This window comes from Urocitellus parryii, chromosome 4, assembly GCF_045843805.1.
Source record: "Urocitellus parryii isolate mUroPar1 chromosome 4, mUroPar1.hap1, whole genome shotgun sequence".
In the NCBI taxonomy this organism is placed as follows: Eukaryota; Metazoa; Chordata; class Mammalia; order Rodentia; family Sciuridae; genus Urocitellus; species Urocitellus parryii.
This window is the reverse complement of record NC_135534.1, coordinates 172,864,135-172,881,812: the sequence shown is the minus strand read 5'-3', so window position 1 is coordinate 172,881,812 and position 17,678 is coordinate 172,864,135.

The window sequence follows — 17,678 nt, the reverse complement described above, 5'->3', positions numbered from 1 at the left end:
AATTCCTACACCCCAGGAACAGCAGTGACTAGGCTTAGCCCACTTCAGATTAAGCTTAAGGGTGGGTATCTAATCCCCACCCCAAATCCCAAGGATCAGAAGGATTTAGTCAGTCATGGGCAGAACAGATGGGTTTGAGGCCTAAAAATGAAGGGAGCTTCCTGGGTATAAAGCTAACCCAACTGGGTTAGCCTGAGAAGCTCTGGCGGAGACTATAGGCAGGCCTGTATTAACAGTGTCCTTAGGTCTGCATGGCCTTTTCATAGCTCAAGTGTATGTGCTCGTCCCCACTATCTGATCTGTGCCCTGTGATGTAGGAAAGTAAGTACTGAACCTGAGTCTCATGAGAAGTAACCTTGTGGACTGGGGTGTAGCTCAGTGGTAGAGTACTTGCCTAGCATGTGTAAGGCCCTAGGTTTAATCCCCAGCAGGCAAAAAGAAATAAAAAAAATAAAGAAGAATGAATGAAGGAAGGAAGGTAGATGGCCTGGTCAGCAGCATCTGGCCTGGGAAGACAAAAGGTTGGTCTAAAGCTTGGATCCTCTGACTCTTGTCATCCACGGGCTGCACCAGAGTCCATAGACCCCCTAAGGGCTTAAAGTGGACCTTTGCACACAAAGCTAACTGCACTAGCTGATTATGTTTCATTCCCAAGGTCAGAACACAGATTTGAACCTGCCTGTGTTGTATCCTAGACCAGATGGTCTCTACCCAGATAGCAGATTTGGAGGATAGAGGAATTTTCACAAAGAAAAGATCCAGACTATCCTCTGCATCAAAGACATCTACACAGAGCTGAAAAATGTTACAGCCCACTGAGAAATAAACAGTTCTTTTAGGAAGTGTCTTTGGTATATAGTGTTCCACAGTGGAAGGAATTGGGTCTTATGAGAGTAGCAGGGGATGTTTACTGCAAGTAACTCTCAACATAGAGTTTGAATGAGAACTGCTGTGTTCTTATAGTTCTCAGTCCTTTGGTCAATGTTGACCAGCCAGAGGTGGGTATCTGGTGAAGCTGAGCCAATTGTACTATGGATCTCATTGGTCATAGCTAATTTCTGAGAATGGGTGCCTGAGCCAAGATTAGTTGGTCTGTACCTTTTTCTGGGACTGTTTTCTCTTAGGTCATGTCTGGTGATAAAGCTGGATGATATGAGCCTGGGTGCCACCAACAGTCAGATTCCTGGTGACTTGGAGAAGACCAAGAAGAAGACTGAGGAGAGTTCAAGATGGAATACTAGTTTGATTTTTATCAGGTGATAATTTCTGTAATTCGGTTATATAATTTTAAAAATTCCATTTGTTGTTTGCAATCAAAAGAATTCTAACAAATTCTGATGTGGTATAAAAGCAATAAAGTTCCTGAAAATAAGCTTCACATCTTATTCATCTTCAACCCTACTCTCTGATTGCAGTCACATAATTTTCTCTGAGTAGACCCAGAGGGATTTATTTTTAAAATTATTAATTAAGCCTCTATTATTCCAGCTCCCTAGTGTATGTTGAGTGCTTGTCTTTGGTCTACTTTGGGAAAGCCTCATAGTGAAACCTCTAGAGAACTAAGCATAACTCCAGGAAACGATTTGTGTTTAAGAAATGAATTCTATATCTGAAACAGCTGCTAAGAAGCCAGAGTAAGCACTGGATGGAATCAAAGCCAGCCATGAGAACTGATCCCAGGACCAATTGAGAGCTAGCTCCAGAAATTAGGATCCTGAAATTCCCCAGATCCAGGAGGCCATGACATTTGTAAGGGAGCAAATCCTAGGAATAGAACTCACAGAAGCCTGAAGGGATTTTAGCAGAGAGAAAATTTTGAGTAAGGAGGAGAGTAGGAGCCACTGACCCCGTAGTCAGCTCCTGAGTTAACCTTTTCCTTGGCTGCTTCTCATATTCATTCATTTCTTTCTTTCATTCATTTATCCTTTCATTCTTATGTCCTTTGAGTACCTACTATGTGTTAGGCACTGTCTCAGTGCTACTATCATAGCTTCCTGGCTCCCTTTATATTCCTGGTTCAGGGGCGAAGTCCACTGAGTCTCCAGTTGGGTGGTCTGGGTGGGCAAGGGTGCAGGAAAGGGTAGGCAGACATCCTATGCAGAAGAAGTGGAGGTGGATGAGGAAGGGATAGATTTGTTCAAAGCACGATCCCACCTGAACCCTGAGCTGAGGTCAGGGGTCAGACTGGTCAGAGCAAGGCAAGGGCTATGAGACATTATTACATTTTGGAACTAGCAAAGGCATGCATTATCTATCTATCTATCTATCATCTATCTATCTATATACTTTCAGTCTTCTTTTGAATGTATCATTTTTCAGGACATAAACTGGAAACCTTTTCTAGCTTGTTTTAGCATCCTGTTTTGAGGAATCTGCTAATTTTCAGTGAATTCACAATCTAAGACCTAATCCTTTTCAGTAATTTCCAAATGTGAAGGAGATAAAGACAGGTTTGTACATAATATATTTTCTATAACAAAACTCTGTGATACCTATTCAAAAGGTATGAGTTTGAAGTGGATCCATAGTAATAATGCAAAAGATATATCATTATAAGCTGTGAAAAAAAATAATTTGATAGAAAACAACCCTTAAATGATGCACTATGGACCCACTGCCATGGCATGGGAAGATTTCTCTTAATTTAGACTATGGTTATAGAAATAAACTTCATTAAAATGTTAAAGAGGTCTATGGTTATTATTATAATGATGTTATTATTAATGGTAGAAAAACACCATACAGGAAAAATATTTATTGGGTTAGAACTAAAAAGTATTTTAAACCTAGTATTTTCTGGGACAATACCTGGCAGCATTGTGTTAAAGTGTTTTCAGCAAATGGATGGACCTGGAGACTGTCATGCTACGTGTGAAATAAGCCAATCCCCAAAAAACCAAAGGTTGAATGTTTTCCTTACTATAAGGAGGGGAAGGGAAGAAAAATTCATTAAATTAGACAAAGGAAAATGAAAGGAAAGGGGGCAGGGGATAGGAATAGGAAAGACAGTAGAATAAATCTAACATAATTTTCCTATGTACATGTATGAAAATACCTAAGTGAATCCCACCATCATGCCCACCCACAAGAAAATGAGGTCCTAATTAGAATAAGATAATTTTCCATGCTTATATAATTTTATCCAAATGGATTCTATTTTCATGTATAACCAAGAAGAACCAATAAAAAATAAAGTGTTTAATAAATTAGGTATTTAATATAGTTAATTAATATTTAATACAAATTAAGTACTTGTGGATATTTAACAGCAGTGGTTCTTAACTCTTTTGGGGTTATGGAAATTTTTGAAGACATTCACATAATTTTTCATACAGTTTCAGGACTTCATGGGCCTCTTGAACTGTACCTAGTCTTCTAGATCAAGACCCTTTGTTCTACAGTGTCCTACAGTGTCAGGTACTTGTGAAATGAAATGTAGAAGACTAGTTTGGGATTCTGCTTCTAGTAATGTCAGGACTAGTGTTTAGCTAATTAAATTTCTCACTTGGAGATAGGAGGGATGGCTAGAGAAACTGAATTTTAGAAACAGAAATACGTGCAGGCTTTTTTTTTTTTTCCTTCATATGAGAGGTATGAAGTAGCCAAGATGGGAAAAATTCTGGAGAGAAGGGAAACTCACTGAGGTGAGCTTGGCAGTCTAAAATGCTTTCCCTTCAAGGAATTTCTCTTTGATTCTTAAGCAGCAAGGACCCAGAGCCCAAAGAACCAAGCAGAAAATGACTTCTAAGAGGCAGAAAATTTGAGCAGAGCTGTCATTAGTTTCTCATGGATGGGCACACCCCCCCACACACACAAACAATGGAGTTTAGGGTTGCAGAGGTAGCACAAATGTGAGAGGCCAAAATCCTGCAGAGAAATGAGTCCAAATCACTTATCTTATCAAGGCATTCACTGATCAAAAAGAGATGGCAAAGGGGTAAAGTTGCCAAAACAGAGCTTTCTCACAGTGTTGGGGAGATAAAAATTGGGTTTGGGGGTTTTCCAAGGAGAAGAGGACTCCAAGACACTCTAGAACTGGAAAAATAACCCTCTTAACTACTCCCCCAAATGCCTTGGAATTAAAGACAGAATGGATGGCTTAACAACATGTCTGAGTCATCTGAAGAAATGATCTGTCATTTGCAAGATGGACGAACATGAAATATCCAGGCTGAAGTATGAAAGGTTAAAAAAATGGTATGAAAAATTCAGAGGAAAAAAAAAGCATTGGTTGCATAAGACTAAGTGACAAGGGCAAGCACACATGTAGTTTGAATACCTGAAAAAGAAACAGCATGATTTGGAAACAATATTTCAAGAGATAAAGGATGAAAATTGTCCAAAACGAATTAAAGATATCAAATTCTAGATTCAAGACAACATTTTAAAACCCAGTAGTATAAATCAAAAGGAAACCACATATAGATACTTCACACTAAAAATTGTAATAGAAAAAAATATAGGATACGTATTTGAATAATTCAAAACAAAAGAGCAAAAGAAAAAGGAAAACAGAAGAGGGACAATGGGAAAACAAATGCCAACAAGGTAGATATAAACCCAGTTACGAGTCATTTCATCCAATGTGATCTGTCTTTAGACTCCAATCAAAAAGCAAAAATGAATAGAAAAACACCCACAAGTGTATCCTTCTTATTGAGAAGGATAAATTGCGTATAAAAACTCAGAAAAAATAGATTTTAGGCTATGATCCTAGAAATGAGGAGAACATTTTAAAGTGTTAACCCATTAAGAAGATAAAATAATTCAAGTCTACTTGAACCTAATAATGTAGCTTCAGAATATATAAGCCAAAATCTGATAATATGAAAAGGGAAATGAACAAACTCACAGTTATAGTGGAAGATTTGAACAATTTTTTTCCCCAGTAACATATAGAAGAAATAAACATTGGTAGGGATACAAAAAAATTGGGAAAACTTAATGAATAAATGGATCTAATTTATATAATAGAACAGTGTATCTAACAACTTCTGAATACAAAATTTCAAAGAGGTCCATATTAAGCTACAAATAAATAGCAAAATAATTAGAAATTCTCCAAATATTTAGAAATCAAGTAATACATATTTGTTATGATTTCCTTCAAAACCCAAAGCTCATGTGTGAGACAATGTAAGAAAATTTAGAGGTGAATGATTGGGTTATGATACCTGAACCTGATTAATCAGTGCATTAATCCTCTGATAGGGATTAACTGTGATCAGGTAAGGTATGGATGGAAGAGGTGGGTTACTGAGGTATGACTTTGGGGTTTATATTTTGTCTACAGTGAGAACTCTCTCCCTTTGCTTCCTGGTGCCATGTTCTCAGCTGCTGTCCTCTGTCACGCTCTCTGCCATGGCTTTCTACCTCACCTCAGGCTCCAAGCAATGGAGTCAGACATCTATGGACTGAGACCTCTGAAGCCATGAGCCCCAACATAAACTTTTCCATCTCTAAAATTGTTCTTTTTCTTTGGTCACAACAGTAAAAAGCTGACTAAAACAATATTCAAATATCCCATGAATCAAAGAAGGAAACTCAGTTGAGATTTGGAAATCTTACAAATGGAATGATAATGAAAATATGACATATCAAACAAAATATGTAAATAAGTTATGGTCATGCTTAGAGTAAAATTTTTATTCTTAAATAAATATATTTTTTAAAAAGTGTTGGGCATAGTGGTGTACCTCTATAACTCCAGTGATTTGTGAGGCAGAGGCAGGAAGACTATAAGTTTGAGGCCAGCCTTGGCAACGTAATGAGAACTTAGTGTTTCACTAAGGCCTGGGGATGTAGTTCAATGGAAAAGGGCCATTAGGTTTAATCTCCAGTGTGGGATGAGGCGAAAGTCTTAAATTAATTAAGTTTCCATCTCAAAAAATTAGAAAAGGAACAGTAAATTAAACTAAGAAAGTAGAATAACTGAAATAATAAAGAGTAAAAAAATAATAAAATGAAAAATAATAGAGAAAATCAACAAATTTTAAATGTTGGTTCTTTGAAAAATCTAATGGAATTAATGATCCCCTAATAATATTATTAATAGAGAGAAGAGAAAAGAAAAAGAGAAAGTGTACACATATAAACTATCATTATAAGGCACATAAAGTAGAATATCACTGAAGATCTTGCTAAAATTAAGATAGTTGGTATTATTACCAAATTTGTCACTTAAAAGTTCAGATGAATGGACAAGTTCTTGGAAAACTTTATTTAGTTAGGTTCTAGGGATTGAACCCAGGAGGGCTTTATCACTGAGCCACATCTCCAGTCCCTTATTTTGTTTGTCATTTTTTTACTTGTTCTTTTAGTTATACATGACAGTATAGTGTATTTTGACATGTTATACATACATGGAGTATAACTTCCCATCCTTGTGATTGTACATGATGTAGAGTTACACTGGTCATGTATTGGACATTACTTTTAAGTCCTTTTATTTTGAGACAGGGTCTTGATAAATTCCTGAGGTTGGCCTCAAATTTGTGATCCTCCTCAGTTGCTGGAGTCACTGAAATTACAACCATATGCCACCATGCCTGGCTCTTTGAGAAATACATTCTTATAAAAACTGACACAAGAAATAAAAATACTATTTAGTCCTCTAGCTACTTAAAAATTACTGGAAATAACAGTTATCTTGTGTGGAAAACTCCAAGCCAGATGGCTTCCCTAGTAAATTCTTTCAGACATTTAAGAAAGAAATATAGCTAATCTTATAGAAATTTTTTTCATAGAATTAAAAAAAATAGAAATAGTTCCATCTCATTCTATGAGGGCAGAAGGGCCCTGATGCCAAAACCTGACAAGAATAATAACCTGTTAAAAAAAGAGTACAGGTCATTCTCCTTCATGAACAGAAATGCAAAAATGCTAAACAAAAATTAGAAGGTAGAATCTAGCCATTTTTTTAAAAAATATATACATTAAAGTTGGATTGGTTCTAGGAATGCAAAGTTGATTTATTATTTGAATAGCAACGTAATTCAATACATTAACAGATTATATATGTTGAAAAAGTGATTGATAAAAGTCAACACCCATACATCTTTGCCCTGCTTCTCTGTACCATTCTCCAGAAAGGCCTGGAGAATGGTACAGGCCACCCTTGCTCTCCAGACCCTAGTGCCCCACATATCCCTCCTCCTATTACCCTTTCACTAGCTATGACTCACTTTCTGTGCTTCCTTCAAGCTCAGCAGGTTATGGCAGTCAGGTAACAAATGCAACCATCATTAAATTTATAAGGAAAGAAAAAAATTTAACAGTGAGGTCCCACATTTGTGGAATGTCAGGTTGAGTTCCTCCAGAGGGAAAAGAAATCTGTAAGTTCTGTATTAGGTGATTTGATCACAGAAAAGGCAGAGTTTGACTTTTGATTCAATGTTACGCTTTTATCATTTTGATATTGTTTCTTGAAAAGAGAATTGTTTAAACTAGGGACGTCGTGAATCCAATCTTTGATTTATCCCTTGCATTTTCTATCAAATTTAGGATACCAGTTGTCTTACAGGAAGACACTATCACTTTTTATATTAAATTCCTATATGTAGGATATTGAGACTAAACATATTAGCAATTGTGTCTCCATCTTATTTTCCTGTGTCTTTTACTCTCAGTCCTAGATCACCTTCTAGGTAAAAGGCTTAAGGAGGTAAAACTGGTTCTCAAAACAGCCCAGATTAGTCATAACACTAGGTTGGATTTCACCAAGATAGTGAGTGTGGAAGAATCCAGGAGCTGCTAGTCTGACCCCATCTACTTTGCCCTTTCTCCCCTGTGAGGGGCTCTAAGAACAGTGGTGTGTAGCAAAGAGGAAGAGGACAGAAGGATCTCTTATACTGAGGGTAGGGCATGAGCTTTGGAATCAAGCAGACCAACTTTGAATTCTAACTCTACCATTTAGTAACATTATATGATTCTTGGCAGGTCAGCTTCCCTGAATCTTAGTTTCTTTGATGTTTTTGTTGTAGGTAATTTGTGTAAGTGATGAAACTTTCTGATAACATATGGATTTTTGTATATATATACACACATATGCTTTTCTATGGAGAGGGTCCAAAATTTTCATAAGTTACTAAAAAAGATGCCTCTGATCCTAAACTGAATACAATTGCAGCTCTAACAAGACATAAAACCTCTTCTGTTTATTATTATTATTACTATTTTGTTTGTTCTTTTTAGATATACATGACAGTAGATTGTATTTGACATATTATACGTACATATTCTAATTAGGATCCCATCCTTGTGGCTGTACATGATGTAGAGTTTTACTGATGGTGTATTCATACATGAACATAGGAAAGTTATGTCCAATTCATTCTGAACCTCTTCTAAATAAGTCCTTACTGTTGCTGTGCATGAGTGTTATCAACCTATTAGTTAAACATTTAGAAGAGTTAAAGGCTGACCTTCAAATAAAGTTTCTTTGACATACACTATCCTTTGTACAAAAATGAGAAGAAAGAATAGACATTTATTTATATATTTATCTGTAGATAAATATTCTTTCTCTCTCAGATCCAAATTGCTTTATATTTGTAAAATATCTTTGGAAGGATATACACATATAAAAACCAATGACCTCATTTGCCAATGCGGAGGAAAGCAGAGGACTAGGAGTCAGAAGTGGAAGAGAGAATTTTTACTCTCTTTTACGTGGACTTTTTAACTTTCTGAATTTTGAATTATACTGATTAGTTATTTGCTCACAAATACACTTTAAGCCAGGCTTGGGAACTAATATGTGCCTGTAGTCCCAGGATGCTAAGATAGGAGGAGGGTTGGAGCCTATGGATTCGAGTCTTAACTGGAAAACAGGGAGAACCCCACCTCTGTCTAAAATGAGTGAAAAATAAGAAAGAAAGAGGATTGAGAAAACTCTACAAGTGAAAGTTAATGTTTTAGTCAATTTTCTGAACCATAAGTTTTAATATTTTTTTTGTTTGGGTTTGGCTGGGGATAGAGGCCCGGGCCTCACACATGCTAGGCAAGAACTCTACAACCAAACTACATTGCCAGCCCAAATATTAAAAATTTTTAAAAATTGTTTTTTAATTTTTGATTACATATATTTATTTTTAAATATATGTTTACATCACAGAATGATTAAATCAAGCTGATTATCATATCCATGTCACATACTTACTATTTTTTTGTGGTGAGGATATTTTAAACTCACTCTTACAGCAATTTTGAAACATACAATGCATTGTTATTAACTGTGGTCAGTATTCTGTGCAATAGATCTTGAAAATTTATTCTTCCTGACTGAAATTTTGTACCTTTTGGTCAACATCTCCCTACTTCCCCCAGCCCCACCCTCCAGCCTTGGTATCCATTGTACTATTTACTTCCGTAAGTTTGACTGACTTTGTTAGATTTTACATAAAAGTGAGGTCACGTGGCATTTGTCTCTCTGTGCCTGTCTTTCTGAATCTGCAGTTTCATCCATGTTGTCACAAATTATTAGATTTCATTCTTTTTAAGGCTGACTAGTATTCTATAATATCTACATACCACATTTTCTTTATCTGTTCATCTGTAGAGAGACAGATCACATCTCGATCCCATATTTTAATTGTGAATTCCTTTGGTATACTGATTTCAATTCCTTTCGATATATACCCTAAAATCGGATTGTTGGACCATATGTAATAATATTTTAAATTTTTTTGTGGTTAGTTTTTTAACCATAAATTTTAATTACCATGACTGAATTGGCCAACTGAAGCCAATTCAAGAAACATAGGGCTAAATAAATACTGTATCAGGGCCAACAATTTCTAGTCAAATATACCTAAACAAACTCAGAGCATAATTTCTTTATTTCCAAATATTTCAATATTCCTAATGGTTCAGTTGTTCTGTTTCAGGTTGGTGATAAGGTTTGGGTCTAGTCACCCTTGGTGGCTTTACAACCCATAAATTATTATGTTGAAGCTGAATAGCTAATTTATCTGAATCAACTTTGGAAATCTGTTGGGATTTATTCCAAACTCCAGATACATAACATATATTCAAGGGCTAGCTCCCCTGATCTGAGGGTGCCTGTATTCTTTAGACCTTCACATTTATTTAACATACAAGCAAAAATAAGCCTTGTTAGGAAACATCCTGTGAAGGCAGTTGCCCCCTTGGCCTGACTGATGAGCACTAAGAACTTTAATAGGTTGGGCATCTTCAGGTCAGGAGCCTCCACCTGATGGTACCTAAAGGGGTTCTTTAATTTGGCATTTTTATTAAGACACACATAGGTTTGTTCAGAATAACTAAGCTGTGACTCTTTAATTAGCACTTCATAAAGTATTGATGTAATATAAGGACACACAATGGATTCTGAAATCAATTTTCAGTCATTTCTCACCAGGACATTGATGACAACCCAGTAACTAGGGTCTGGATTATATTTCTTCTTTTATGTTTGGGGATTCTCTTGGCTACTAAAAGAACTTGGCCTACCATCTTGGGCTGGATGTTTGCTTTTTCCTTCAGAGGCTTTATTACTTAATTCTTAATTCCTTATTTGCAGTTTATTCAAAGTGGCAGCATCAAGTAGTTGATGAATTTGCACCTCCCAGTGTCCACCCCACATCAGTATTCTTAGTGAAATGCTGCAAACTTCTGCTAATGTGGCCTCTGCTTTCTGTCCCTCCAGCCTGAGAGTTTTCTGTTCTCTGGAACAACTGCCTTCTGTTTGGAACATTGGTGCCCTCCCCTTTTCACTGTGTTCATGGAAAGTGCATTTCAAATCTTTCTAGTGGGGAAAGAGCCACTTTTTCTTAGGATATGAAGAGAAAACTGATCTTGCATTGCTCACACACCCCTAGAAGTGGGAAGCCAGGCTAACTTAAGGGCTTGCTGCTTACTTGATTTACACTTTGGAGTGTGAAGCAAGAGGTGGGGAATTCCTGACCTGCCTCCTGCTGATTGCCTTGATTGCTTCTAGGGTTCCCCTAATAGGCATGACTCCATAGTGGATTGTCCTTGTAATTGAATCCTAACGTAGCCAACTCTACATTTATGAATCATTTAAAATGTAATTTCAACAAAATGGCATCATGAAACTGGGGCCTTGTAAAGAATTGCTGGTAAGAGAAAACAGGGTTTGACTGGAGCCTCCCTGGTCTTTGACTCATGTTTGAATCACACCCACTCTATGTCCCCGAAGCTGGCATCCTCTCAATTCAGCTTTCTTAAGGTGAGTACTGAGGGGGCTGGGGATGTGGCTCAGCGGTAGGTAGCGCGCTCGCCTGGCATGCGTGCGGCCCAGGTTCGATCCTCAGCACCACATACCAACAAAGATGTTGTGTCCGCCGAGAACTAAAAAATAAATATTAAAAAAAATTCTAAAAAAAAAAAAAAAAAAGGTGAGTACTGAAAACTGTGGGCATCCTAGTCGTAAGCTCTTTGCTCTGAACTTAGGATCACAACATCTAGCATAGCTTCTTGCTCTTTCTTTGCCTTCTATCTTGTCAAATGCACACTTACAATTAGTATGTCATGGTTAGGAACATAGGATTACAAACTTTTATTGTTCTGTATGAAAACCAAGTGTCTGGTTCAGGTCATCTCACACAGGGACTTCTTTAGAGACATTTAATTTCTACTATGACATTTGAGAAGTACAGAAACCTTCCTTTTGCTGACTTGCAAATGGCATATTCCTCAGCAAAACAAAGCATCCACAGGTTCCTGACAAGGAGCCTCCACAGGCTACAGGTTTGAATTAGTCCACTACAGTGGGCCAGGATCCAGATGATGAAATCTCTACCCAAATGCCAAGATGCTCACCTTCTAGGAACCTTCAAGGAAGATGTTCATAAACTGACACTTCTTTTACAGCCTCTACAGAGCTTGCTGAGGCAACAGGAAAGTCATCCAGCTTAATGGCCTCTGATCAGTTAAGCTCCTGCCCCTTGTCTGGCATTGTAGACCTTTCCATGGCAATGGGCCACACTGCAGTTATCCAGGTAGACTGCAGTGCCAGGATTCTGCATGCCTGTCTAGTGGAAAGACAGTGGTTCACAGTGTAGACATGGATGTTTAGAAGAATCGTGCGTGAAGGGAGCATGGATACTCACTCTGCTCTGCACTGGGTACTACACACACACACACACACACACACACACACACACAATTCCAACTCTCCTGGAATTTTGTCTCCCTCTCTTCTGAAGAGGAATGAGGAGCTGATTGTGACGGGATAAGCACAGACTCTGAATGTAGACACAGAAACTCTCTGATTCAATTATACCCTCAATTTGGCGGATATCTTAACCACTTTGAGCATTCATTTCCTTATCTGTAAAATGGGATCATTAGAGCTAATTCTTAAAATTGTTCTAAGATTTAAATGTATGGAAGTAGATAAAATAGTTCCTGGCACACAGTAGGAGTCAAGTAAATGTAGCTGTTATAGTGATGGTTGTTTGGGAGACCAGCATCTTGTGAATCCTCGCACCTTTGCCCACATAATAAGCATTTTGCCAATCAAAGTCCCGAGGAAGAAGCACCTGTCCATCTCTCCCTACCTCGAGTTCTTTCCTGAAATAACTTACCTGATCTGGGATACTCGATGAGGAAACGTTTCTACTATTCTTGACCTCATTTTTGAGACCCAACCAGTTAGAGCCATTCACATTCTTTTTCTGCCTTAACTCTCTTATTTTGTAAACCAATGAGTCTAACCTGAAGCTGGATTAGTTATCACTGTTCTGGGGGCAGTCTTGAGACTGTCTTTCTCTCTCTCTTTGATTTGCAATCTGTGGATGCTGGGTGCTCTGTGACCCCTCCACACCTTAGGTTAGATAGGTATCTACTCTATAGATCCAACTGTCCTCATACCAGACCTCTGTGACCAGAACTAAAAGAATGCAGTAAGAAGCCCCTTCTTTGTTTCAATCTGAAGTCCAGCTTTACCCACATTAAAGCTGACATTAAATTTTGATCTTCATCTAATTTTTCAACATGAGCATTGGAGAAATATATGATTAAATTAGCTTCCCCCAATTTCTGACACCACTTTAAATAGTAGAAATATTAACCTATTCCCTTGGCACACCAATTTCTAATCTGTGGATTTGCTTATCCATCTATCTTCTCAGCATCTGCAAATGGGTCCTGTCCAAGGCCACAGAGCTGCCTCAGCAGTTTTGCCTTACCTGACTAATCCCACACAGCTTCAGAAATGCCTGCTGGTGCCTTAGCAATGACCCAACTGCCCTCCTATTCCTTACACCTGCCAATTTTTCCTTACCCCCAGCTGTTCTAGTTCTTTGATTGGAAATCTGTTACTAAAGGCCACCCCTGACTTGGCAACTCCTCTTAAATGTGCCAGGTTCTCTCAGGAACTTCACTATTACTCAAAGATGAGAGCTTATATGACCACATCCCCACCTCCTGATGGTACCAGCAATCCTCTTCTTTTTGCAGATGGGTCACAACCCCATATGCCTCTAGCAAGAGAGAGACTGGGTCTTTTAGAGTTGTAGCTCTCAGTGTGAGATTACATATATTGTTCTTGGAGTTGGCATAATTCTGTGAATCCAAGGAGAACCCTTTTTTTTTACCAGTTCTAGCCACATAGAAAAATTAATAGGCTGTGATTTATTGAGTACAGGCTGTGTGCTAAGCATTTAATGTATGACTTAATCCTTACCAAAAAGTCACAAGAAAAAAAAATTCCCATTTGTTGATGAGGAAACAGAAAATCACAGAATTAGGCAACTTGCTCAAAATCACAGAAAGAATAGGATGGGGGAGTAAAATTCAAATTGGAGTTTGGCTGACTCTTCCAAATTTGTCCTCTTCCAAGTTCAGGACATTGATGCTCACACAGGCCTCCTATAGGAAGTACTAAACTATGATACAAAAATCATAATTTTTCTCTTTCCAATGATCTTGGGGGTCACTATTTTTCCCCTCATGCCCTTGCTAGGCAGACAGGTGAGCATCCATATGGACAGAAAGATCCTGTGACTATCCAAATCAAGTGATGGGAATTGGAGATGTGGAGGAGCCTAATCAATGAAGTCTTCTCCAATTTGGATTTTAACAATTCCAGAAGTGGATATTAAAAGACAAATGGTACTTATAGTATTAGATGTATTGTCCAAGATATGGGATTTCAATGTGTCACACTGAAGAACATAGCTGGGAGTTGAGCAGAATGAGACTTCCTACTCTCTGCCTCCTTCATCTCAGCCTAGATCTGGGTCTCACTTGGGGGAAAGGATGATATTTCACAGTGAATTCCAGGCCAACTTGCCCTTCCAGCTGCCTGGGAGCCTACTTCATATCTTGTCAAATGCAGGAGAAAGACAGAGGCAAGGAACAGAGATATGGTTGGTTGCTTACCAAATACCAGCCAGAAGCACAGGCAGCCTCTATACATAGACTTGGAGCAGGTCTAAACCAGTGGGGAAAACAAGAAGGAAAAGGTCAACTTTGTCCTCTTTCTAACTCAGGGTCCAATCCTCTGGTGATTGTAGCTCAGTAGAAGTTAGAATCTCCCTGTCTCACCACTCAGATAAGGGACTCTTCCTTCCTCCTGTATGTAGGAACTGGTGTGAGAGTGGAAGGAACTGGCTGTATTTACTCATGTATGGCTTCCTGTTAGGAATATCTTCACATGGAAACAAGATAAACAAAAGATCAAGGTAATTCCCATCAGCACTAACAGTGCTTTATCCTGTTGGGAATGCTTCAAAGAGAGTTGAAGCAAGACTCAAGAGGGGAGTAGCTCTAAGCACATGGCAAAGAACAATGCTCTGGTTTGGATCTGGAATGTCCCCCAATGACACATGTGTAGAAGGCTTGGTCCCGAATGCAGCAATAGTCAGAGGTGGGCTTTGGGGTAGTGATTGGTTCATGAGTTTTCTGACCTCATCAGTGAGTTAATTTTGAAGGCATTATTGGGAGATGGAAAGGTGGGACATAACTGAAGGAGTGGGTTTCACTGGGGACTATATATTGTCCTTGGTCTCTTCCTTTCTCTGTCTCTGCTTCCTGGCTGCTATGAGCTGACTGCTTTCCTTTACTGCACTTTCCCACCATGATGTTTATGCCTTGGAGCCAGCCAACCATGAACTGAAGAAACCTCTGAAACCATGAGCCAAATTTTTTCCTCCTTTAAGTTGTTTTTCTCATATATCCATCTCAGAGATTTCATCATAGCAATGAAAGGCGGACTAATGCAAGCTGGGAGTCTGAGATCAATAGCTACCTCAAACTCTCAACACACTGTATTCTCCTTGGGGCTTTGGAACTCTCTAAAGTCCCTGTCTGTGGATGGGGCCATTCTGACATAATCTGCCTTTCCATTATAATGCTCACATAGTTTAGATCACCATATGTCAAATTGGTTTTATTTGCAGACTCGTTTTTCAAACATTTAGGATACAGAAATCTGGTAAAAGCAGAACTTCTGTAGTTGATATATAGATACATTTGTTATGTGCCAAAATGTCAGGAGAGCCTGGATGTATCAGGGGACACCTATCTGTCAAAGATAGGTATTGAATGGCACAGTATGCAAAGGTGCTCACAGGATGCAAGTAAAATGATTGAATGTCTCTTTCATGTTAAGAATAAAGATGATACTGTCCTCGAAGCTTTAATTACCCTGTTTCTCCTGGATTTTTTCTGCTTATCAAAGGATTATTATGGATATTCAAGGGGGTTAGATTGGGAAATAAGAATGGTTATCAAGGTGTGTTTTGTTTATAAAATTAAAATTGGAAAAGGTTGTGAAATATGCAGGGAGGCTTAACCTGGATAAGTTTTTCCAACTTTTGTCTGTTTGAATGAAGTTTTTACTACTTGTTCCTAAGATGCTGGTAACCTCTCATGTTATTTCCTAAGATTATGCAGGCCAGACTGGCCTCTGCAATTCTGATTGGATTCTTCCCCTAGTTCTCCTTATCACTCTCTGGGAACTAAATTTATATCAATAGAACCCATCATGGCTCCACATGTCTTCAGGGTCTGAAATGGATAGTTGTTGTAATAAGTCCTTCCAGAAATGGGCAACAGGTTCAAATACAGAGGAAGGAGGTCACTCTTAATTCCCAGTAAGCAGATTTTTTTTAATGCTAAATATTACTATTAACTGACCTTTCAGGTGCCTCGTAGCTTTGACATTCTACAAGACTTTATCCAGTGCCATTAAGGAAAAAGTATCACTTTCTACAAGAAAATTTGAGACTAAAAGCAAAGCATACACTTCTATATTAGAGTTTGGATCAATACTACTTATAATGCTAAATCCAATCAGAAGAACAAAGTGGCAATAAAATTCCAGTTCTGAAATTTAATATGTACCACAAAGAAAATTATTTTCTTTCCACATTATTTCCCATTGCATCCCTTCACCACTTTTTGTTCTAGGAACCCAACTGCTGCATTTAGACTAAAATGTTCAAGTATTCTGCTAAATGAAGCCACAGCTGCTCTGTCAGAAACATCACATTAAAATGTGTTCAGAAACCATTTGGCAATGTTCTGAGGATGACTTCCACTTCATGAGCTACAGAGCCAGCTCTGGGCATCATGAGGACTTTGAGCAGTCCATGCGGTTCATAAAGGGGGACCAGGTAAGCCAGGGGGAGGGCATAACAGAGGCCAGCTGTAGCAGAGCCATGGGGAATAGTGAAAAGACCATGAAAAACAAATTTGTAGAAACAATTTTATAATTTTTTTCCCATTTTAAAGTCATTCACATGATTCACAATTCTAAAAGTAAAAAAGAAAAAGAAAAAAAATAAAAGAATCTCCCTTTCTGGTCTCTCATCACTCAGTTTCCCAGCCAGTAAGTGTTAGCATTTTCTTTATCAAATCAATATGCATATCTCATATTATCCCCCCACCTTTTTATCTACCTATAGTAATTCACTGTATTTATCATAAATGATATCTCACTGTAGTTTAAACCATACCTTTCTAATTTTGGATGGAGTTGATGCTTTAAGAAACATTTGTATTTATTTTCCTGTGAAGTGGTCACATTGTTAGCTTTTTTTTCCCTATTTTCTATCTTAGCTTTTTTTCTTATTTATTAGTAGAAACTTTTTTTTATGCTGGCAAACGTACCTTTTCTTTGTGAAATGAGTTATAAACATCTCACCCCATTTTGTTGTCTTTTGTTCATGTTAGGTTTTGCAATATAGAACCTTGTAAGATTTTTTTTTAATAATCAAATTTATCACTTTTAAATGTCTTCTGGGTTTCTAGTACAGTTAGGCCTTTCCTACTCTCAGATTATAAAACCATTCTTCCAGTACTTTAAATGATGTCAGGTTTTACACTTAAATCTTATATTCATTTGGAATTTATTCTGGGTTATTGATATAGAGTTATGACTTTTTTAAAAAATTTGGCCTTGAGGTCTCTCTTTGTAGAATCATATAAGCCAAGAAACTCCCTCCCTATCTTAGAGAGCCGTGACCAGGAGAAAGTTAGATTTGGGTGTTGTTGGTCAGGTGAAGTACTCAGGAGCTGAAACCAAAATGTCAGAAGACATTTTTACTTACAGGTCCCAGAGAGGTTGGGGTCCTGACAAGAGGCTGACTGGAAGATAGGAGGTGGCAGGGAGCTCAGCCAGTGGGTGAGGAATGACAGGAGGGGACCAGGCCTTTGCTAAGGTCTGTAGGCATTAACCCTTGGCT